Here is a 19454-nt window from a genome sequence, read left to right on the forward strand (position 1 = left end):
GCATCCTTCATTACATTTTTATTGTGTTGAATCAATACAAATTGTCAAATTGTCTATTCTTTTGACATTGGTTTGAAAGAAATACTTTCATTCATAGCTAAAGTCCTAAATACTGAATTTTTATATAAACTTGGGTCTACTTTTAGATTCTCTATAGCATTCAATGAATCAATTCATAGATTAACTACAATGCCAATAACACTGTTATTCCAACTGGCTTTAAAGTTTTTAGTCTTTTTATCTCAAAGTAATTTCAGTTTTTGTTTTAATTTTTCCCCAATAGTCATTTTTAAAGAAAGTTTAAATTTTTTAATTAAAAACTTAGTGGGGCCTAGTGGTGCACACCCAGAGTCCTCCTACTTGGGAGGCTGAGGTGGGAGGATTGCTCAAGCCTTGACAACCATGGTCATGCCACTGTACTCTAGCCTGGGTGACAGAGCAAGACACTGGGGGAAAAAAAAAGAACAGTAAAAAATTTTTTAAGTAAAAAGACTTTATAATTTCATATTCCTTAATTTCTAATTTTACTACGTTTTTCTCAGGGACTGTGGTTTTCTAGGATTTGGGGGTTTTTTGGAGGTTACCAAGAGTCTTTGAGGCCTTGAAGAAGGCCAATTTTGTGGGAGATTTTAGTCAGTCTTTTTAAAGTCAGTATTGATGAAGAATATTTGTTTTCATAGATTGGGTACAATATTTTATGTCTATACAATTATACTTAGCATTGTTATTCAAATCCTCCTTTCCTTACAGAGTTTTTTGGTTCACTTGGTCTGTTAATTTCTATGGAGAATTAGTTAAATAAAAGGAAAATTTGGCAAATCCATAGTCTATATTCGAGACAAATAGTTTTTGTCATATGTATTTCAAATCTATTTTGATAAAGCTTTGTGACTTGCATTTTCCTTTGGATTATATATTTTATCTGCATAAAATATCTTTTATTGTGTTGAATGTTTTTCACCTTGAATTCAATTTGTCTCATACTAATATTGCTTCTTTTGTTAGCATTTAGGTGTATAACTTTGTTTTCAACTCTTGATTTATAGATATCCTGTGTAATCAAATATAGCTAGATTTGTATTTTTTTAGGCAATCCAAGAGCTTTTTTTCTAATAAGATAATTTAGCCTGTATACCTTTTTTGTGAATGCTGACTTATTGGACTTAATATTTTGCTTTTTTGTTACTTTTTATTGAAAAATTCCACCTTCTTTTCTGCCTTTTGCTGTAAAGGCAGAAATTGATGATCACATTTTTATTTGTTGTATTATACTTATATGTTTTTGTATTATTTATCCTAATTTGTACATATAATTAGCACATAATTAAACATAATAAGAACATTTATTTTTCTATGAATCTCTGGAATTGATACTAGTATCCAACATTCACTCATGCAACAAAGGAAAAAAACTTACTGTAGTTCATATCCCTGTGTCTTCCTTGTGCCTCTTCTAGTGCTAAAATCCTCCATGATTTTAATTAGATCCTGTTGATTCTTATTTAAACAGAAAAACAAGCATATATTTGACCACAAATGTCACTGCCTTCTTTGTTCACAATTGTTCTGGTATCTATGCCTTCCTCTTTCTTGGATTTATTATTTGTTCAACTAGAGTTCATTTTCATATAATTTTTAAAATAAGGCTCTTAGAGCTCACATAGAAGTGATGAAGTTGGCTATGCAGATGGCTTGTCTCCAGGATGGGGACCACATATTCCCCAGGTATAGTATGTTTACCAGGAGCACTTTCTGGGCCCCAGGGCCTTCTTAGTGAACCTTATGCATCAAGAAGAGGTTCTCAGGCTCTATCATTGGGGGTAAAGACTGAAGTTGGCTGCTCACTTTCCTTCACTTTTTCCTCTGCTGTCCTTGATGGAGTCACACTGTATTCAGCATCTCTTTCCAAACACTATCCTAGATCTCTTATGTGCATTGTATCAATTAATCTTCTTCTGAGTTAGCAGCTATTGTTACCCCCTACCCCAGGCTATATGTGAGGAAACAAGGCCCCAAGAGGTTAAATAATGTTCTATTAATGAGGAAAAATGTTGTAATTTAAACTCAGGCAGTCTAACCCCCAGATACCCTGCCCTCCCAAAAGGAAAACATGGATGGTACTAGGTTCCAGTGATAAGAAAACCAAGTGAAACTATTTTGTAAAAAAGGAACTAGTCAACTTTTATTTTTTACCAATTATTAATTGCATACAGAGAAAGACAAAAACTGGCCTGGCCAACCTACAGAACGGGAGAAAATTGTTGCAATCTATCCACCTGACAAAGGGCTAATAACCAGCATCTACAAAGAATTTAAACAAATTTACAAGAAAAAAAGAACCCCATCAAAAAGTGGGCAAAGCATACGAACAGACACTTCTCAAAAGAAGACATATATGCAGCCAACAAATAATGATGCAGCCAACAAACAAACAATGAGCTTTTATGAATAAAAGCTCACTAGCATTGGTCATTAGAGAAATGCAAATCAAAATCACAATGAGATACCATCTCATGCCAGTTAGAATGGCGATCATTAAAAAGTCAGGAAAAAACAGTCACTGGAGAGGATGTGGAGAAACAGGAACACTTTTACACTGTTGGTGGGAGTGTAAGTTAGTTCAACCATTGTAGAAGACAGTGTGGTGATTCCTCAAGGATCTAGAAATGGAAATATCATTTGACCCAGCAATCCCATTACTGGGTATATACCCAAAGGATTATAAATCATTCTACTATAAAGACACATGCACACATATATTTATTGCAGCATTGTTCACAATAGCAAAGACTTGGAACCAACCCAAATGCCCATCAATGTTACGCTGGATAAAGAAAATGTGGCACATATATACCATGGAATACTATGCAGACATAAAAAAAGGATGAGTTCATGTCCTTTGCAGAGACATGAATGAAGCTGGAAACCATCATTCTCAGAAAACTAACACAGGAACAGAAAACTAAACACCGCATGTTCTCATTCATAAGTGGGAGTTGAACAATGAGAACACATGGACACAGGGAGGGGAATATCACACACCAGGGCCTGTAATGGGGTGGGGGGCTAGGGGAGGGACAGCATTAGGAGAAATACCTAATGTAGATGACGAATTGATGGGTACAGCAAACCACCATGGCACGTGTATACCTATGTAACAAACCTGCACATTCTTCACATGTATCTCAGAAATTAAAGTATAATGAAAAATAAAAATAAAAAATAAAAAACTGGTCTGGCACTCACAGCTAGGCCTTGGTGTTCTCCTGTTGAAAGTAACCAATGTCACATAATGTCAACATCAGAAGAGGTCACTGTGACTATAATAGCTTGTAACAAAAACAAGATCACTCTGTAACATGTCTGAACACAGAAAAACACATGGACCTTGTACAAACTACAAGAGCGACCAAACATCCCAAAATTATGGCTAATATGAGTGACTGCTGCTTCTTTATCAATTACAGCGTGAGTCTCACTCTGGTCTTCCTTCCTTCTAGATGGGATTGATTAAGATACCTCATCATAGACCTACCCCTGCTTCCCGATAACATTCAATACAGAGCAAAGCTCTGCTTCCTTAAACCTTCCCCTAAATCACCTATGTATTAGTCCATTCTCACACTGCTAATAAAGACATACCTGAGACTGGGTAACTTATAAAGAAAAAGAGGTTTAATTGACTCACAGTTCCACATGGCTGGGGAGGCCTCACAATCATGGCGGAAAGTGAAAGAGGAGCAAAGACACATCTTACGTGGCAGCTGGCAAGAGAGAGTGGGTGCAGAGGAACTGCCCTTTACAAAACCACCAGATCTCATAAGACGTATTCAGTATCACAGGAACAGCAATGGCAAAGATCCACTCCCATGATTCAATTACCTCCGACCAGGTCCCTCCCACAACACATGGGAATTATGAGAGCTACAATTCAAGATGAGATATGGGTGAGGACACAGCCAAACCACATCAACATGACACAGACTCAAATGCTGTAAGTCTTTTCTGACATCTAAGATGGCCCATGGTTTGCCGTGGTGTGTCTAAGGAGTCTGAAATTCATTTTATAGGCAGCAGGAATAGGAGATAATCAAATCTGTTCGACCAGTAGAGTGACATGAACAAAGCTGTGTTTTAGAAAACTAAACTTGACAAAACATGTAAGACAATGAAGAAACTGGTTGCAAAGATAGTAACAAAGTCATTGCAGTAGTTCAGGGGAGACAAGGAATCACAAAAGACACAGGCCCTGATTCAAGTGGCATGTGATAATACATCAGGGCAGTGGCAGTGGGAATGAAAATGAGGTAACATACACTAGGATATCTGCAGGGAGAATTGATAGTGGGTAGAGATTTTCACATGGTTTTAACCATCAACGTAATTTTACATTCAATAGGTAGGAATTCCTCTGACCAGATTTTTCATAAGCTGTTCAGTCTTATTCTGAACAAAATAGATATGAGATTTTTGTATCTATAAGTTCACTTTATTAGCATAAGATGGAAAGTTATGAATAGGATGACTTTCTATTCACCTTACGTGGATTATAAAATTCAAGGTTGGATTTAAGCCTACCATATGGATAAGGGATCAACTGAGCCCTTAAGTGTCTTTCAGAAGCTCCCATGAAGGACATTAGAAGTTTTGTGAGCATATTGGAAAGCAAACTTGGTGCCTATGTGTGCATATTCAGCAGACTTGCCTGGATTCTCAGCTCCAGGAGACTAAAAAAGATGAAGATGTGCCCCATAGGAACTAATCATACTATTATTCACATGGAAGTAAAAAAGATGCACGGTTTCAATGGCAAAAATGAAGAAAACTTCCCAATATTATAATCGACGGCTGAGCTCAAGGTGGTGCAAGGCAATTTAGAAACAGGAAGGCCCTATTTTGGAATGGGCTTGGTTCCAAGAGCTTTTCCAACTGAGATTTTTAGAACTGAGCCCCTTCTCCCCTAGAAATAATGCTGGAAATTGTACCTAGGAATCGAGTGCAGCCAGGAGAGGTCACAAAAGCCCACCTATCCTACAGTAAGTTTAATTATGGTACTAATCCATGTTGGGCCTGGGAAGAGGAGGTCATTCATATATGCTGATCACAGAAAAAGCAGACACATTTCCTCAGCTTTACTTTTGCCTATTCTAGCAAAATATAGATCTTGGCAGGAAGAAATAGAAGTCAACTGACCAAGTCTTTCTCTCTGAGCTGTCTGTCCTAGCCTCTCCAATAGTCCTCTCCACAGGTAGCCTGTGTTTCTACAGTGCTCACCACCCCTACACCCTACTCAGATATTCCTGACCTTCAAAGCACATATTATGCCTCTCAATTACCTATTTTCCCTAACCTCCAAAAATCTCAAGACCTAGATTTAGTTGCATCACTTACTGTCTCTGTGACTTTGAGAAATTTTAATTATCCAAGCCTCCACCTATAAAATGGAGATGATACATCCCTAATAGGGTTAATCTGAAAATTAAACGGAAAAAAGCCTATATGAAATGTGCCAAATATTGAGCCTGACATTCCACAGGTTCAAAATTACTTAGCAGGTGTTTTTCAAGCTTTTAAAATCATCTTTCTTCTTTAAAAGTAAACTAAAAAAAAAACACAAGAAGAAAAGAACAAAGTCATCCACAAGCACAAGCAGTTGTAAGTTTGACATATCCTTCTAGGTCCTGTGTGTATACAGAAACAATATCCAATTTTATAGGATTGAGATCTTATCCTATGTATCATGCTTTTTCATACCATGAATATTTACCAATTGAAAATCCCAAAGTTATATAAGTATTTTGATAACCAAAAATACACTACACGAACTCGATCTGTTAGAAAAAAGAATGTAGGTGGAGCTTCCAAGATGGCTGAATAGGAAGAGCTCCAGTCTACAGCTCCCAGCGTGAGTGATGCAGAAGACAGGTGATTTCTGCATTTCCAACTGAAGTACCAGCTTCATCTCACTGGGGCTTGTCGGACAGTGGGTGCAGGACAGTGGGTGCAGCCCATGGACCATGAGCCGAAGCAGGGCGAGGCATCAACTCACCCAGGAAGCGCAAGGGGTCAGGGAATTCCCTTTCCCAGCCAAGGGAAGCCCTGACAGACAGCACCTGGAAAATCAGGTCACTCCCACCCTAATACTGCGCTTTTCCAATGGTCTTAGCAAACGGCACACCAGGAGATTCTATCCTACACCTGGTTCAGAGGGTCCCACGCCCACGGAGCCTTGCTCATTGCTAGCACAGCAGTCTGAGATCGAACTGCAAGGCTGCAGCAAGGCTGGGGGAGGGGTGCCCACTATTACTGAAGCTTCAGTAGGTAAATAAAGCAGCCGGGAATCTCAAACTAGGTGGAGCCCACCGCATCTCAAGGAGGCCTGCCTGCCTCTGTAGACTCCACCTCTGGGGGCAGTAGAAATACAAACTACCATCAGAGAATACTATAAACACCTCTACGCAAATAAACTAGAAAACCTAGAAGAAATGGATCATTTCCTGGACACTTACCCTCTCCCAAGATGAAACCAGGAACAAGTTGATTCCCTGAATAGACCAATAGCAGGCTCTGAAATTGAGGCAATAATTAATAGCCTACCAACCAAAAAAAGTCCAGGACCAGACGGATTTACAGCCGAATTCTATCAGAGGTACAAGGAGGAGTTGGCACCATTCCTTCTGAAACTATTCCAATCAATAGAAAAAGAGGGAATCCTCCCTAATTCATTTTACAAGGCCAACATCATCCTGATACCAAAGCCTGACAGAGATACAACAAAAAAGGAGAATTTTAGACCAATATCCCTGATGAATGTTGATGCAAAAATCCTCAATAAAATACTGAGAAACCGAATCCAGCAGCACATCAAAAAGCTTATCCACCACGATCAAGTGGGCTTCATCTCTGGGATGCAAGGCTGGTTCAACATACACAAATCAATAAATGTAATCCAGCATATAAACAGAACCAAAGACAAAAACCACATGATTATCTCAATAGATGCAGAAAAGGCCTTTGACAAAATTCAACAGCCCTTCATGCTAAAAACTCTCAATAAATTACATATCGATGGGACGTATCTCAAAATAATAAGAGCTATTTATGACAAACCCAGAGCCAATATCATACTGAATGGGGAAAAACTGGAAGCATTCCCTTTGAAAACTGGCACAAGACAGGGATGCCCGCTCTCACCACGCCTATTCAACATAGTGTTGGAAGTTCTGGCTAGGGCAATCAGGTAGGAGAAAGAAATAAAGGGTATTCAATTAGGAAGACAGGAAGTCAAATCGCCCCTGTTTGCAGATGATATGATTGTATATTTAGAAAACTCCATCATCTCAGCCCAAAATCTCCTTAAGTTGATAAGCAACTTCAGCAAAGCCTCAGGATACAAAATCAATATGCAAAAATCACAAGTATTCCTATACACCAATAACAGACAAACAGAGAGCCAAATCATGAATGAACTCCCATTCACAATTGCTTCAAAAAGAATAAAATACCTAGGAATCCAACTTGCAAGGGATGTGAAGGACCTCTTCAAGGAGAACTACAAACCACTGCTCAACAAAATAAAAGAGGACATAAACAAAAGGAAGAACATTCCATGCTCATGGATAGGAAGAATCAATATCGTGAAAATGGCCCTACTGCCCAAGGTAATTTATAGATTCAATACCATCCCCATCAAGATACCAATGACTTTCTTCACAGAATTGGAAAAAACTACTTTAAAGTTCATATGGAACCAAAAAAGAGCCTGCATTGCCAAGACAATCCTAAGCCAAAAGAACAAAGCTGGAGGCATCATGCTACCTGACTTCAAACTATACTACAAGGGTACAGTAACCAAAACAGCATGGTACTGGTACCAAAATAGAGATATAGACCAACGGAACAGAACAGAGCCCTCAGAAATAATACCACACATCTACAACCATCTGATCTTTAACAAACCTGACAAAAACAAGAAATGGGGAAAGGATTCCCTATTTAATAAATGGTGCCGGGAAAACTGGCTAGCCATATGTAGAAAGCTGAAACTGGATCTCTTCCTGCACCTTATACCAATTTAATTCAAGATGGATTAAAGACTTAAATGTAAGACCCAAAACCATAAAAACCCTAGAAGAAAACCTAGGCAATACCACTCAGGACATAGGCATGGGCAAGGACTTCATGTCTAAAACACCAAAAGCAATAGCAACAAAAGCCAAAATTGAGAAATGGGATCTAATTAAACTAAAGAGCTTCTGTAGAGCAAAAGAAAACTACCATCAGAGTGAACAGGCAACCTACAGAATGGGAGAAAATTTTTGCAATCTACCCATCTGACAAAGGGCTAATATCCAGAATCTACAAAGAACTTCAACAAATTTATAAGAAAAAATGAAACAACCCCAACAAAAAGTAAGCAAAATATATGAACAGATACTTCTCAAAAGAAGACATGTATGCAGCCAAAGACACATGAAAAAATGCTCATCATCACTAGCCATCAGAGAAATGCAAATCAAAACCACAATGAGATACCATCTCACAGCAGTTAGAATGGTGATCACTAAAAAATCAGGAAACAACAGGTGCTGGAGAGGATGTGGAGAAATAGGAACACTTTTACACTGTTGGTAGGACTGTAAACTAGTTCAACCATTGTGGAAGATAGTGTGGCGATTCCTCAAGGATCTAGAACTAGAAATACCATTTGACCCAGCCATTCCATTACTGAGTATATACCCAAAGGATTATAAATCAGGCTGCTATAAAGACACATGCACATGTTTGTTTATTGTGGCACTATTCACAATAGCAAAGACTTGGAACCAACCCAAATGTCCATCAGTGATAGACTGGATTAAGAAAATGTGGCACATATACACCATGGAATACTATGCAGCCATAAAAAAGGATGAGTTCATGTCCTTTGTAGGGACATGGATGAAACCATCATTCTGAGCAAACCATCATTCTGAGCAAACTATCGCAAGGACAGAAAACCAAACACCACATGTTCTCACTCATAGGTGGGAGTTGAACAATGAGAACACTTGGACACAGGGTGGGAAACACCACACACCAGCGCCTGTTGTGGTGTGGGTGTGGGGGGAGGGATAGCATTAGGAGATATACCTAATGTAAATGACAAGTTAATGGGTGCAGCACACCAACATGGCACATGTATACATATGTAACAAACCTGCACATTGTGCACATGGACCCTAGAACTTAAAGTATAATAATAATAATAAAGAAAAAAGAATGTAATCACACCTTTCTTGAGATAAAAGTTTCATAGAAGACAAAAATGGACACAGGCCTCTAGATAAATGTATTGGCAGCGTTCCAATTAAAATACAGCATTCCCTTAATGCTCAATTTTTTTTTTTTTTTTTTTTTTTTTTTTTTTTAGACGGAGTCTCGCTCTGTAGCCCAGGCTGAAGTGCAGTGGCCGGATCTCAGCTCACTGCAAGCTCCGCCTCCCGGGTTCACGCCATTCTCCGGCCTCAGCCTCCCGAGTAGCTGGGACTACAGGCGCCCGCCATCTCGCCCGGCTATTTTTTGTATTTCTTAGTAGAGACGGGGTTTCACTGTGTTCGCCAGGATGGTCTCGATCTCCTGACCTCGTGATCCGCCCATCTCGGCCTCCCAAAGTGCTGGGATTACAGGCTTGAGCCACCGCGCCCGGCTAATGCTCAATTTAAAATGAAACATAAAGCAACAGAGTATATTAAGCATAATGTTTCTAGGAAAATTATCAGATCTACATTAAAATATTAGCAAGAAGATATGTTTCTATTTAATTACTTAATGTATTCCTGTAATACGACCAAAAGAGATACAGCTACCTCAATGGCTAGCATCAAAACGTAAATATGAACACATCTGCATGCGTCTCTCCCTTTTTATTTCGTTCTACCCCTCTGCTGCCAACTTAAAGAACAAGCCCTGACCTACACTGCTCAGAAGTGGTCTAACAATTCCATGTCCAACATGCATCTTTTTTAATCAATTATAACCAAAAAAAAAAAAAAAGTACAAATTGGCTAATTCACTAGCTTTACTTTTTATCATACGTTGTTACCTCAGGACATCTATAAAGCTTAGACATTGCAAAATAATTAACTTGGTTCACAATAAACACAGGCACTTTACTAAAAAATGCACATACAGACCTATGGTTATAATCCAAGACAGTCTTCTATATATGGAGATACTAGCAAAAGCCCTTTCTTTCACCCTCTTCCACCATTCTAGTGACTAAGTACAGAACGACGTCTAGCTCCAAGAGGCAGGTTAACAAAGGTCACTCCCAGAAGACAGGACTTCCTAAAAACTAACAAAAGGACATTTGAAAAGGAATTATTTTACTACCTCTACTTTTAACAAACTTTCAGCATTAGGACTTGTTTATCCTTTGATACACACCAATATTAATTAAAATGCACATGTATAACAATGGTTAGATAATCTGAACTAATCTAACTCAGCCTCTCTCAGCATACTTGCTCCTCCCCGCACCTGCCACCATCCAATGAACAGTCAGCACACTCTCCAAAATACCAAGCTCAATGACACTGTTCCCAAATGCAACCACTCCTGTGAAATAACAACAACAAAAAATACCTAATGGGTGTTACTTTTGTCTTCTACTTTTAACGTGTTGTGCCTTTTTAAACATCTCGAATGACTAGCTATTTTAAATAGGACTTTAGTTTTCCACTGTAGAGACTAGATATGAAATAAGAACCCATTTGTCCAGTGTGTACACAATACATAAAGTATAGCAAAGTTAAATGACATGTACATATCATGCAGGGCGATGGATTCGCTGAAATTTTCTAGTATGGACTAGCAAAGCAAAACAACTTTTGCAACTTCTTCCCTCCCAGCTCCCTCAACCCAACAAACAAGTACTGAGAGTAGTATACTGTTCACAGAGGTGGTTTAACAATTCCACTTTTGAAGACAGTATTTCCCATTTGTTTTTAAAAGCTATTTACAAAAAGCATTATTCTAGTAGTCCTACTTTTAAACATACCACGCACTTCTAAGTATACAGAAAGACTAGATATTTCATATAAGAATTATCCAATATGTACACGGCACTGTTGAATAAAATTGTACACACAGAACAATGATTAGAATCTCAGGCATCTTCTAAATATGACCATTTGGGCCTTGAACCATTCCTTCCTTACTTCCTTCCCTCTGCCTTCAATGCAGTTGACAAGCATAGACCATGTATAATGCTTAGAGATGGTTGAACAAATTCATATCCAGAAGTGACTTACAGAAGACAAGCTTTCCTATGAATCTCAAAACAAAGTATATGGAATGTACTGGTTTTACCAAGTACTTTCTCATGTACTGGCACCTCTTTAGATGTTGCAAAATTAGGACTCATTTGTCCATTATATACCCTATACACATAGCAAAACTAAACGCACTAAACATACAGAAAATGGTGCTGAAAATATCCAAATATAAACACTAGCATTTTACCTTTTGCAATTCCTTCCTTCCCACCTGCCCTAAAACACTGTACAAGTATGGATAGTAGTATACTGCTCAGAGATGATTTATCAATTCATTTACAAAAGAAGATATTTCCTATCCATTGTAGCAAAAATATATTTAAAAAGCAATGTTTTACTACTTCTTAACATTTAACTGGCACTTCTAAACATCTAGATAGCCTAAATATTTTAGATAAGGGGTTAATTTGTCTACTACATATACAGTAGTCTTGAATAAACTGCACACATATAAGGATAGTTATCATTTGAAAATGCTTTCAAACTATGAACATTCTGGACTAGAACTCTTTCCTTCCCCATCGACTCAATAATGCTCAAATTTTCCAAAGACAGTATTTCCTAGGAATTGTAAAACAAAATGTATACAATATATTAGTCTACAAACTCTACTTTTGTCATACACAGGCAACCTCTTTAACATCTAGAAGGACTAGATGTTATAAATTAGGACTTGGTTGTACCTTATATCAGGGGTTCCAAACCCCCAGGCCAGATGGGTACTGGTCTGTGGCCTGTTAGGAACTAGGCCCACAGCAGGAGTGAGTGGGCAGTACCACCCGAGCGCCACCTCCTGTCAGAACAGCAGTGGTATTATAATCTCATAGGAGCAGAAACCCTTTGTGAACTGCGCATGTGAAGGATCTGGGTTACATCTTCTTATGAGAATCCAACGAATGCCTGATGATCTGAGGTGGAACAGTTTCATCCCAAAACCATCCCCCTTGCCCCATTCACGGAAAAATTGCCTTCCACAAAGCCAGTTCCCTGGGCCAAAAAGGTTGGGGACCACTGCTTTATATACACTGTAAACACAGATAAGTAAAACAACACTCACAGACATAAGGGACAATGGTTACTCTTGCCTCACTATGGGCACATGGGCACCGAGCTCTTTCCACTTCCACCTCCTCCCTCCTCCCCTGAAACACAACGTTGTATTACTGAAGAGGTGGTTTGGCCAGTCCCCACTAAAAACATTTCATATGAATGTCAACAAAAAGATATTCACAAAATGTGTTATTTTACTACCTGTACTTTTAACACATATCAGGCACTTCAGAACATCCAGAAGAAAACCCAGACATTTCCAAACAAAAGTAAAAAAAAGTACTTAATATTGTCAACCATGTATACAGTAGTGAGGAATAAAATACACACACAAAGCGATGGTTAAAATATAAAATGTCTCCTAAATATGATCATTCTGGCACGGAGCCTTCTCCTCCTCCTTCTCAGGTCTTCCACCCCAAGTCCTCTTACCCACTGAACAAATGTGGACATGTCATCCTGATGTCACTTGCAGAGGTGGTCTCACAAATCCATTTCAAAAAGTCATTCCAGAAGACATTTTCTATAATTTTTTTAAGAAGTGAGCATTTGCAAGATGTGTGATTTTATGACTCTTTTATCGTAATTTAGCAAAACCTCTTTACATCTAGAAGGGCTAGATGTAGCAAGCGTTCTTTTAAAAGTTTGGGGAGGTCAGTTGAGAGTAGTTTTTCCTATTACATACAGAGGTCTTCTATACAGGGCCAGTACATCTCTCCAAAGACCAGTGGGCCCTTCCAGTTGCCCAAATGTGGCTTATTATCCTACCATTTCTCTTCTGATATGAAGGTATGGTAGATGGGAGATCAACCCTGCCTGGTGGATTCTAGCAGTTTCATCCATCAGGGCTCTGCTCACCTTCTGGACCACTAAGGCCTTGCTTGGTCCATTGTCATCAAGAATGAGGCAGGCCTCACCCAACTGGGACAGAGTGGTCACCCCAGGCCTCGGTCGTGCAGGGTTCTAGGCCTACAGAGGTGGCCGAGTCGGGTCCATCTGCAGACCTGCCTTCCAGGCCTCACCCCACAGCGCTCTCCGCGGTGTTCCCACAGCTGCCAGGCTTCCCACCCCACACACCAGTGCCACCCAAAGGGGCTGCATCCTGAAGGCTTCATCTAGGCCAGGCGGGGTTAGGCCAGGAGGCCCAGCAGCCAGCTGGGTCTGGGCTGACCAGAGGCGGCTGCCTGATGGTCAAAGAGGTGGAGTGGAGAGAGGGGTCCTTCTCTGCATCAAGGCCTGGGCCCTGCTGGTGCACAGCCATGGCAAGGGCTCCAGGTGCCTGCAGGGCAGAGGTTCGCTTGTGCTTGGACCCCAGCTTTCCTGGGAGGGCCATGGAGGAAGTGGCCATGCTCCGATTCTCACCAAGCTCTCTGCAGGAACTCCAGAGTGGCTTCTTTTTTTCTTTTTATCGGCGAGACAAGGTCTCGCTCTGTTGTTCAGGCTGGAGTGCAGTGGCATGATCATAGCTCACTGTAACCTCAAATTCCTGGCCTCAAGCGATCCTCCCACCTCAGCTTCCCAAGAAGATGGGACTACAGGCATGCACCACCACCCCCAGCAAATTTTTGTATTTTTTGTAGAGATGAGGTCTGCCTACGTTGCCCAAGCTGGTCTCGAACTCCTGACCTCAGGTAATCCACCCATGTTGGCCTTCCAAAGTGTTGGGATTACAGGCATGAGCCACAGCACTCAGCCTCATAGCAGCTTCTTATTACTCTATTTGATTAAAAGAACAAAGCACTTTGTATTTTTTAACCATATGAATATATAATCTGTTACATTTAATGTGTAAACAAAAAATAAAATCCCAAGCGCCCCCAACAGACTGAATGGATCCCCTTGTAACCAAGTGAATTCCAGAAAGAAAAACTAAAAGAGAAACTAAATTCCAAATTCTAAATGCTCCCTCCCTTTTGGAGTTTAGGCACAACTAACCAGTACATTAAAATAGACATCACAGACTGCCCTAACAGGCTCTTTGTGGCAATAAGATACCAAATTCCAGCCTGACTCTGGTACAGCATCACATGACAGATAGCAGACTCTGAAGGAAATAAAAATATTTTACCCCAAAATATATTTCTTTCACATATTTTGAAATGACCCTGTAAAGCTGTCTTTTGTGGGGTAAATTTGCATCTATAGAGACACTCTTACCCCTTCCAGGTCTTTCCCAGATCAAGGAGAGATAAGTGAGAATCTGTTACTTTTAAGGGTTGAAAAGAGAGGCTTTGAGCCAGGCACGTGGCTCATGCCTGTAATCCCAGAACTTTGGGCGGCCTAGGCAGGTGGATCACAAGAGGTCAGGAGTTCAAGACCAGTCTGGCCAATATGGTGAAACCCCATCTCTACTAAAAATACAAAAAATTAGCTGGGCATTGTAGTGCATGCCTATAGCCCCAGCTACTTGGGAGGCTGAGGTGGGAGAAATCATCTGAACCCAGGAGGCAGAAGCTGCAGTGAGCTGAGATTGAGCCACTGCACTCCAGCCTGGGCAACAGAATGAGACCCCATCTCAAAAAAAAAACAGAAGAGAGAGACCTTTCTTTTTTGGTCATCAAGTGGTTATTAGACATGAATTTTAAATTGTTAATGTTTAAAATGTAGCCAATTCTTACATCTCCAGAAAATTCTTAAAAGAACACTTTTTCCTAATACCCACACACAAAATGCATCTGTCCTGCTTCACTCATTTTCCTACCCTAGCTGGTTAAATAGGCTCAAAATTCAAACCTGTCTTAATACTCATCCAAAAAAACACAATTGGAAAGATGACTACACCCCACCACCACCAACAACAAATTACCAATTAACATTTAAAATGCTGAGATTTATTTTACCCCATGTTTTAAAGAACCGAAATCATAAAATCCTATGATTGTTTTTTTAAAAAGGCTTATCAACAGTTACTTCACATCTTCTACCTAATAGAAAAGTCCACCCAAAGGTATCACACATGAATTTTTATAAGTAGTAAATAATTACAGAGACTAAAAATAACCTTGAAACTTAGACCAAGGCTAACGGCCGATTTCTACCCTGTTTTCAGGCTCAAGAATCCTAAAACGAATTCTAAATTGTGAAATTGGAGTCTGTCCCCAGCCAGAGTAGCAGACTTAATGCACCATTCATCTGTTCTGCTCTCAGCCGCTCATTGAAACAGTCACAGTCATTTGATTTTTAGGGAAAAGACAGCACTGCAAAAGTACATTCCAGAGGTCCTTCCATAAAAACCATCCTGTGTGCTCCATCTGCATGTGCAATCTGCTTGTGTATTTTCAGCCAGCTTGCACGGGCAGATTAATGCGTACAATTAGAAAGCAACCTCACAGGCATTCGATAAACTGCCTTCATTATTACACTCAGGAGAGTCCCTTTGGATGTCAATAAAAGCCTAGTTTTCTGCCTGTTAGCTAAATAATTGACAACACTAAAAATAATCAGAAGCAAACGAACGAAGTCAAGAACAAGGTGTTAAGAAAGAGCACATTAAGATTCTCATGGTGGTGCCCCAGGTCGCTATCATGAGCTTTCTCTCCAGCAACTTGGATTTACAATCTGCTCAAGTCCATGGTTGCCCTCTCTACAGAAAACGGTATCATTCCTGGTCTGCTGTGCGAATCACACATTGCAGCATGGTGAAGCTAGCAAAGTACTGACTGGTTTGAAAGAATTTCTTATGCGTGTTTCTATTTTGTGTTCCTTCGTTTGACAGTTTCAGAAGAAACTAATTTGGGAGGTGGGGGTAGGCAGTCTGGTTGGTCTGGCAAAACCTTTGTGATGTTAAAAATCCAAAGAGCTGGCTGGACGCGGTGGCTCACACTTGTAATCCCAGCTCTTTGGGAGGCCAAGGCAAGGGGATCACTGGAGGTCAGGAGTTTGAGACTACCCTGGCCAACGTGGCGAAACCCCGTCTCTACCAAATATACAAAAATTCACCAGGTGTGGTGGCATGCGCTTGTAATCCCAGCTACTTGGGAGGCTGAGGCAGGAGAATCACTTGAATCCGGGAGGCGGAGGTTGCAGTGAGCCAAGATTGAGCCATTGCACTCCAGCCTGAGCAACAGAGCGAGACTCCATTTCAAAAAAAAAAAAAATCCAAAGAGCTTTCCTAGACGTTTTTTTCCCCCCACAAACTGATTCTAAGAAGGTATGACAAAGACTTGTCATATAGAGGATCCATCTTTTCTAAATCTCTTTTATGTTTCTAACTATACAATTGCTGCTTATTTCATGAGCTATTGGTCTTTTAATTTCAAAAGTAATTCAAAACACAATACTCTTTCAAAGAAGAACCTCACGCATATACCTCTTCTCGTGTTTCTCAATAGGCTTTAAAAATCAATTTGAGATCCTTCTCATTTTTAGCCAACCTCTCTTTTTCTTGGTTACCTGGGACTTTTACAACAAGCAGAAGAAAGAGCAAGAGTGAAATGTGCGTGTAATTGAATTCAGCTCCACTGATAGTAGGCTGGGTGGCTGAGGGCAAAGTTTTTTTTTTCTTTACAGAAAAAAGAGTGATTGATCTTCTGTATTTAGTTGTTTTACTAAGACTCAAGAAGCTAGAACTATAAAAGAAAGGAGGTTGGACGCACAACTTCTAAAGTCTTTTAAAACTTCAAGAATCTTATCCTTTACTTTGCCGTATTTAGAACTCTCCAGAGAATGAACCCATTCAACTATCCAGTCCTGTGCCCAAGGCCCCCCACTGCTAAGTAGGTCTTCCCTCTTCTGATGTAAAACTAGTATGTCATAGGACAATGACATTTGTTCTCATTTGTGACTCTAGGCTACCAAAGTTGAGAGGTGAAGCCAGCTGAACTTCTGGGTCAGGTGAGGACTTGGAGAACTTTTCTGTCTTACAAGAGGATTATAAAATGCACTAATCAGCACTCTGTAGCTAGGACTGTAAAACACACCAATCAGCACTCTGTGGCTAGCTAGAGGTTTGTAAAATGCTCCAATCCGTGCTCTGTAAAAACATACCAATCAGTGCTCTGTGGCTAGCTAAAGATTTGTAAAATGCACCAATCAGCACTCTGTAAAATGGACCAATCAGCACCTGTAAAATGGACCAATCAGCAGGACATGGGCAGGGACAAATAAGGGAATAAAAACTGGCCACCCCAGCCAGCAGTGGCAACCTGCTTAGGTCCCCTTCCACACTGTGGAAGCTTTATTCTTTTGCTCTCCACAATAAATCTCGTTGCTGCTCACTCTCTGGGTCTGTGCCACCTTTAAGAGCTATAACACTCACCACAAAGGTCTGCGGCTTCATTCCTGAAGTGAGTGAGTCCAAGAACCCACTGGAAGGAACCAACTTCGGACACAAAGCCACCAGCCCAGCCCCTAATCTCTCTCACCTCTTCAGGCTGAGTCTCGAAATAAATTCTCATTCATTCTCTACCCATGAGAGGAGAGGCAATGATACATTCACAGCCGTCATCTAGTGCCTTCTTCCCACCATATCTCCGCAAGACAGACAGTTTCTCCTGGTGCTTAGCTCCTTAGTTTCCCACTAGCTCCTCACTCAAATGCCTTCCTTAGAAGAAGAGTGGAGAGAGACAGGCTAAGGATTCTGTGATGAAAATTAGAGAGAGGCTCCTTTTAGGTAAGGAGGATGACATCACTTACCAACACTTTCATCCTACCCAATCCCATCTCCCATCTATTTTCTGGCCTGGGTAGCAGAAACACAGTATTTAACTTGTTAAGGAGCAAGCAGCGGGTTGAGAAACTTCTCTTCCATTCCTGCCTCTGAATCTTAAAGCAAGAAAGGGCTGCTTATGATAGTGGCAGGATAATTTTAGTAGCATGAGAAATCAGAGGATACTGTGCTGAGGAGGAGGAATATGTTGGAGGGTGTCACAAATACGCTCACCCCGACATGTGAGTGATCTTAAATTCTGCAAACAAGGAACAACAATGGAGCGAGAGATCAGGAGGCAGGCAGTGAATATTTCATACGAAAGTGGAGCGCCCACTACTGGTTCTGGTGGGACCAGAAATTCATGTACAGCCATAAAATAAAAGTTATATGAGCCTACCCAACAAGGGCCTCTGTAAGAAGGATCGTTTCAAGTGCCTGTAATAGGCACTTTTATGTCATTTACATATTTTATGTAATTCTTGCAAATGGCCTATAAGATAGATACGATCTCTATTTAAGAAAAAAAAAAAAACAAAGAACGCTGACATTCGAAGAGTTTTAGTGGGAGCTAGGACTTTGAACCCAGATCTGCTTGGTTCTATTTCTACCACATTTAGAATTAGGCCGGGCGCGGTGGCTCAAGCCTGTAATCCCAGCACTTTGGGAGGCTGAGACGGGCGGATCACGAGGTCAGGAGATGGAGACCATCCTGGCTAACACGGTGAAACCCCGTCTCTACTAAAAATACAAAAAAATAAGCCGGGCGAGGTGGTGGGCGCCTGTAGTCCCAGCTGCTTGGGAGGCTGAGGCAGGAGAATTGCGCGAACCCGGGAGGCGGAGCTTGCAGTGAGCGGAGATCTGGCCACTGCACTCCAGCCTGGGCGACAGAGCGAGACTCCGTCTCAAAAAAAACAAAAAAAACAAAAAAAACAAAAAAAAACAAGTAGAATTAATGTAGGGCCCGAAATAGGATTCTTTGGTTTTGTCTTTTAATCAATGTGCAGGTAACCTGGCTACCAAGAGTTAGGACATGAGCGTATCCTTAAAGCCTACATAACAAAGTAGATTGCGTTATAAAGCATGTAGTAGTTGCCCTGTATCTATTAGCTGCTGTTGTTCACAAATCATACTGCAAATTACCTTGCTGTATGACCACCAGTGGAGAGTTTTGCCAATAACTACTAAATGACTTCTCAATTCTTGTCTAGAAAAAAATACAGGTGTATAATAGCCCTCAGTCCATTAGATAAATCGCTGGTCAGTTTAGATTCTGGTTAGGCACTTCAGTGCAAACACTCTGTTCCTTTTATTGGTATCCTGGAAGTCAACATAAGCAGAAGTACCTTGGATCACCAAAGGATCAAGTCTTCCAAGTTATTTATAATGGAGAATTTCTCAAATTTAGTGTTATTGACTACTAAAGGATACTTTGGTGA

The 19454-nt window shown here is 40.4% G+C and overlaps 1 protein-coding gene across 1 annotated transcript in view; it reads right to left on the reverse strand.

Moving 5' to 3' along the window:
• Positions 1-19454, reverse strand: part of EPSTI1 (epithelial stromal interaction 1) — a 112368-nt gene that overhangs the window by 55018 nt on the left and 37896 nt on the right. The gene's annotated exons all lie outside the window — the stretch shown is intronic.

Source organism: Theropithecus gelada, chromosome 17 (assembly GCF_003255815.1).
Source record: "Theropithecus gelada isolate Dixy chromosome 17, Tgel_1.0, whole genome shotgun sequence".
Classification (NCBI taxonomy): domain Eukaryota; kingdom Metazoa; phylum Chordata; class Mammalia; order Primates; family Cercopithecidae; genus Theropithecus; species Theropithecus gelada.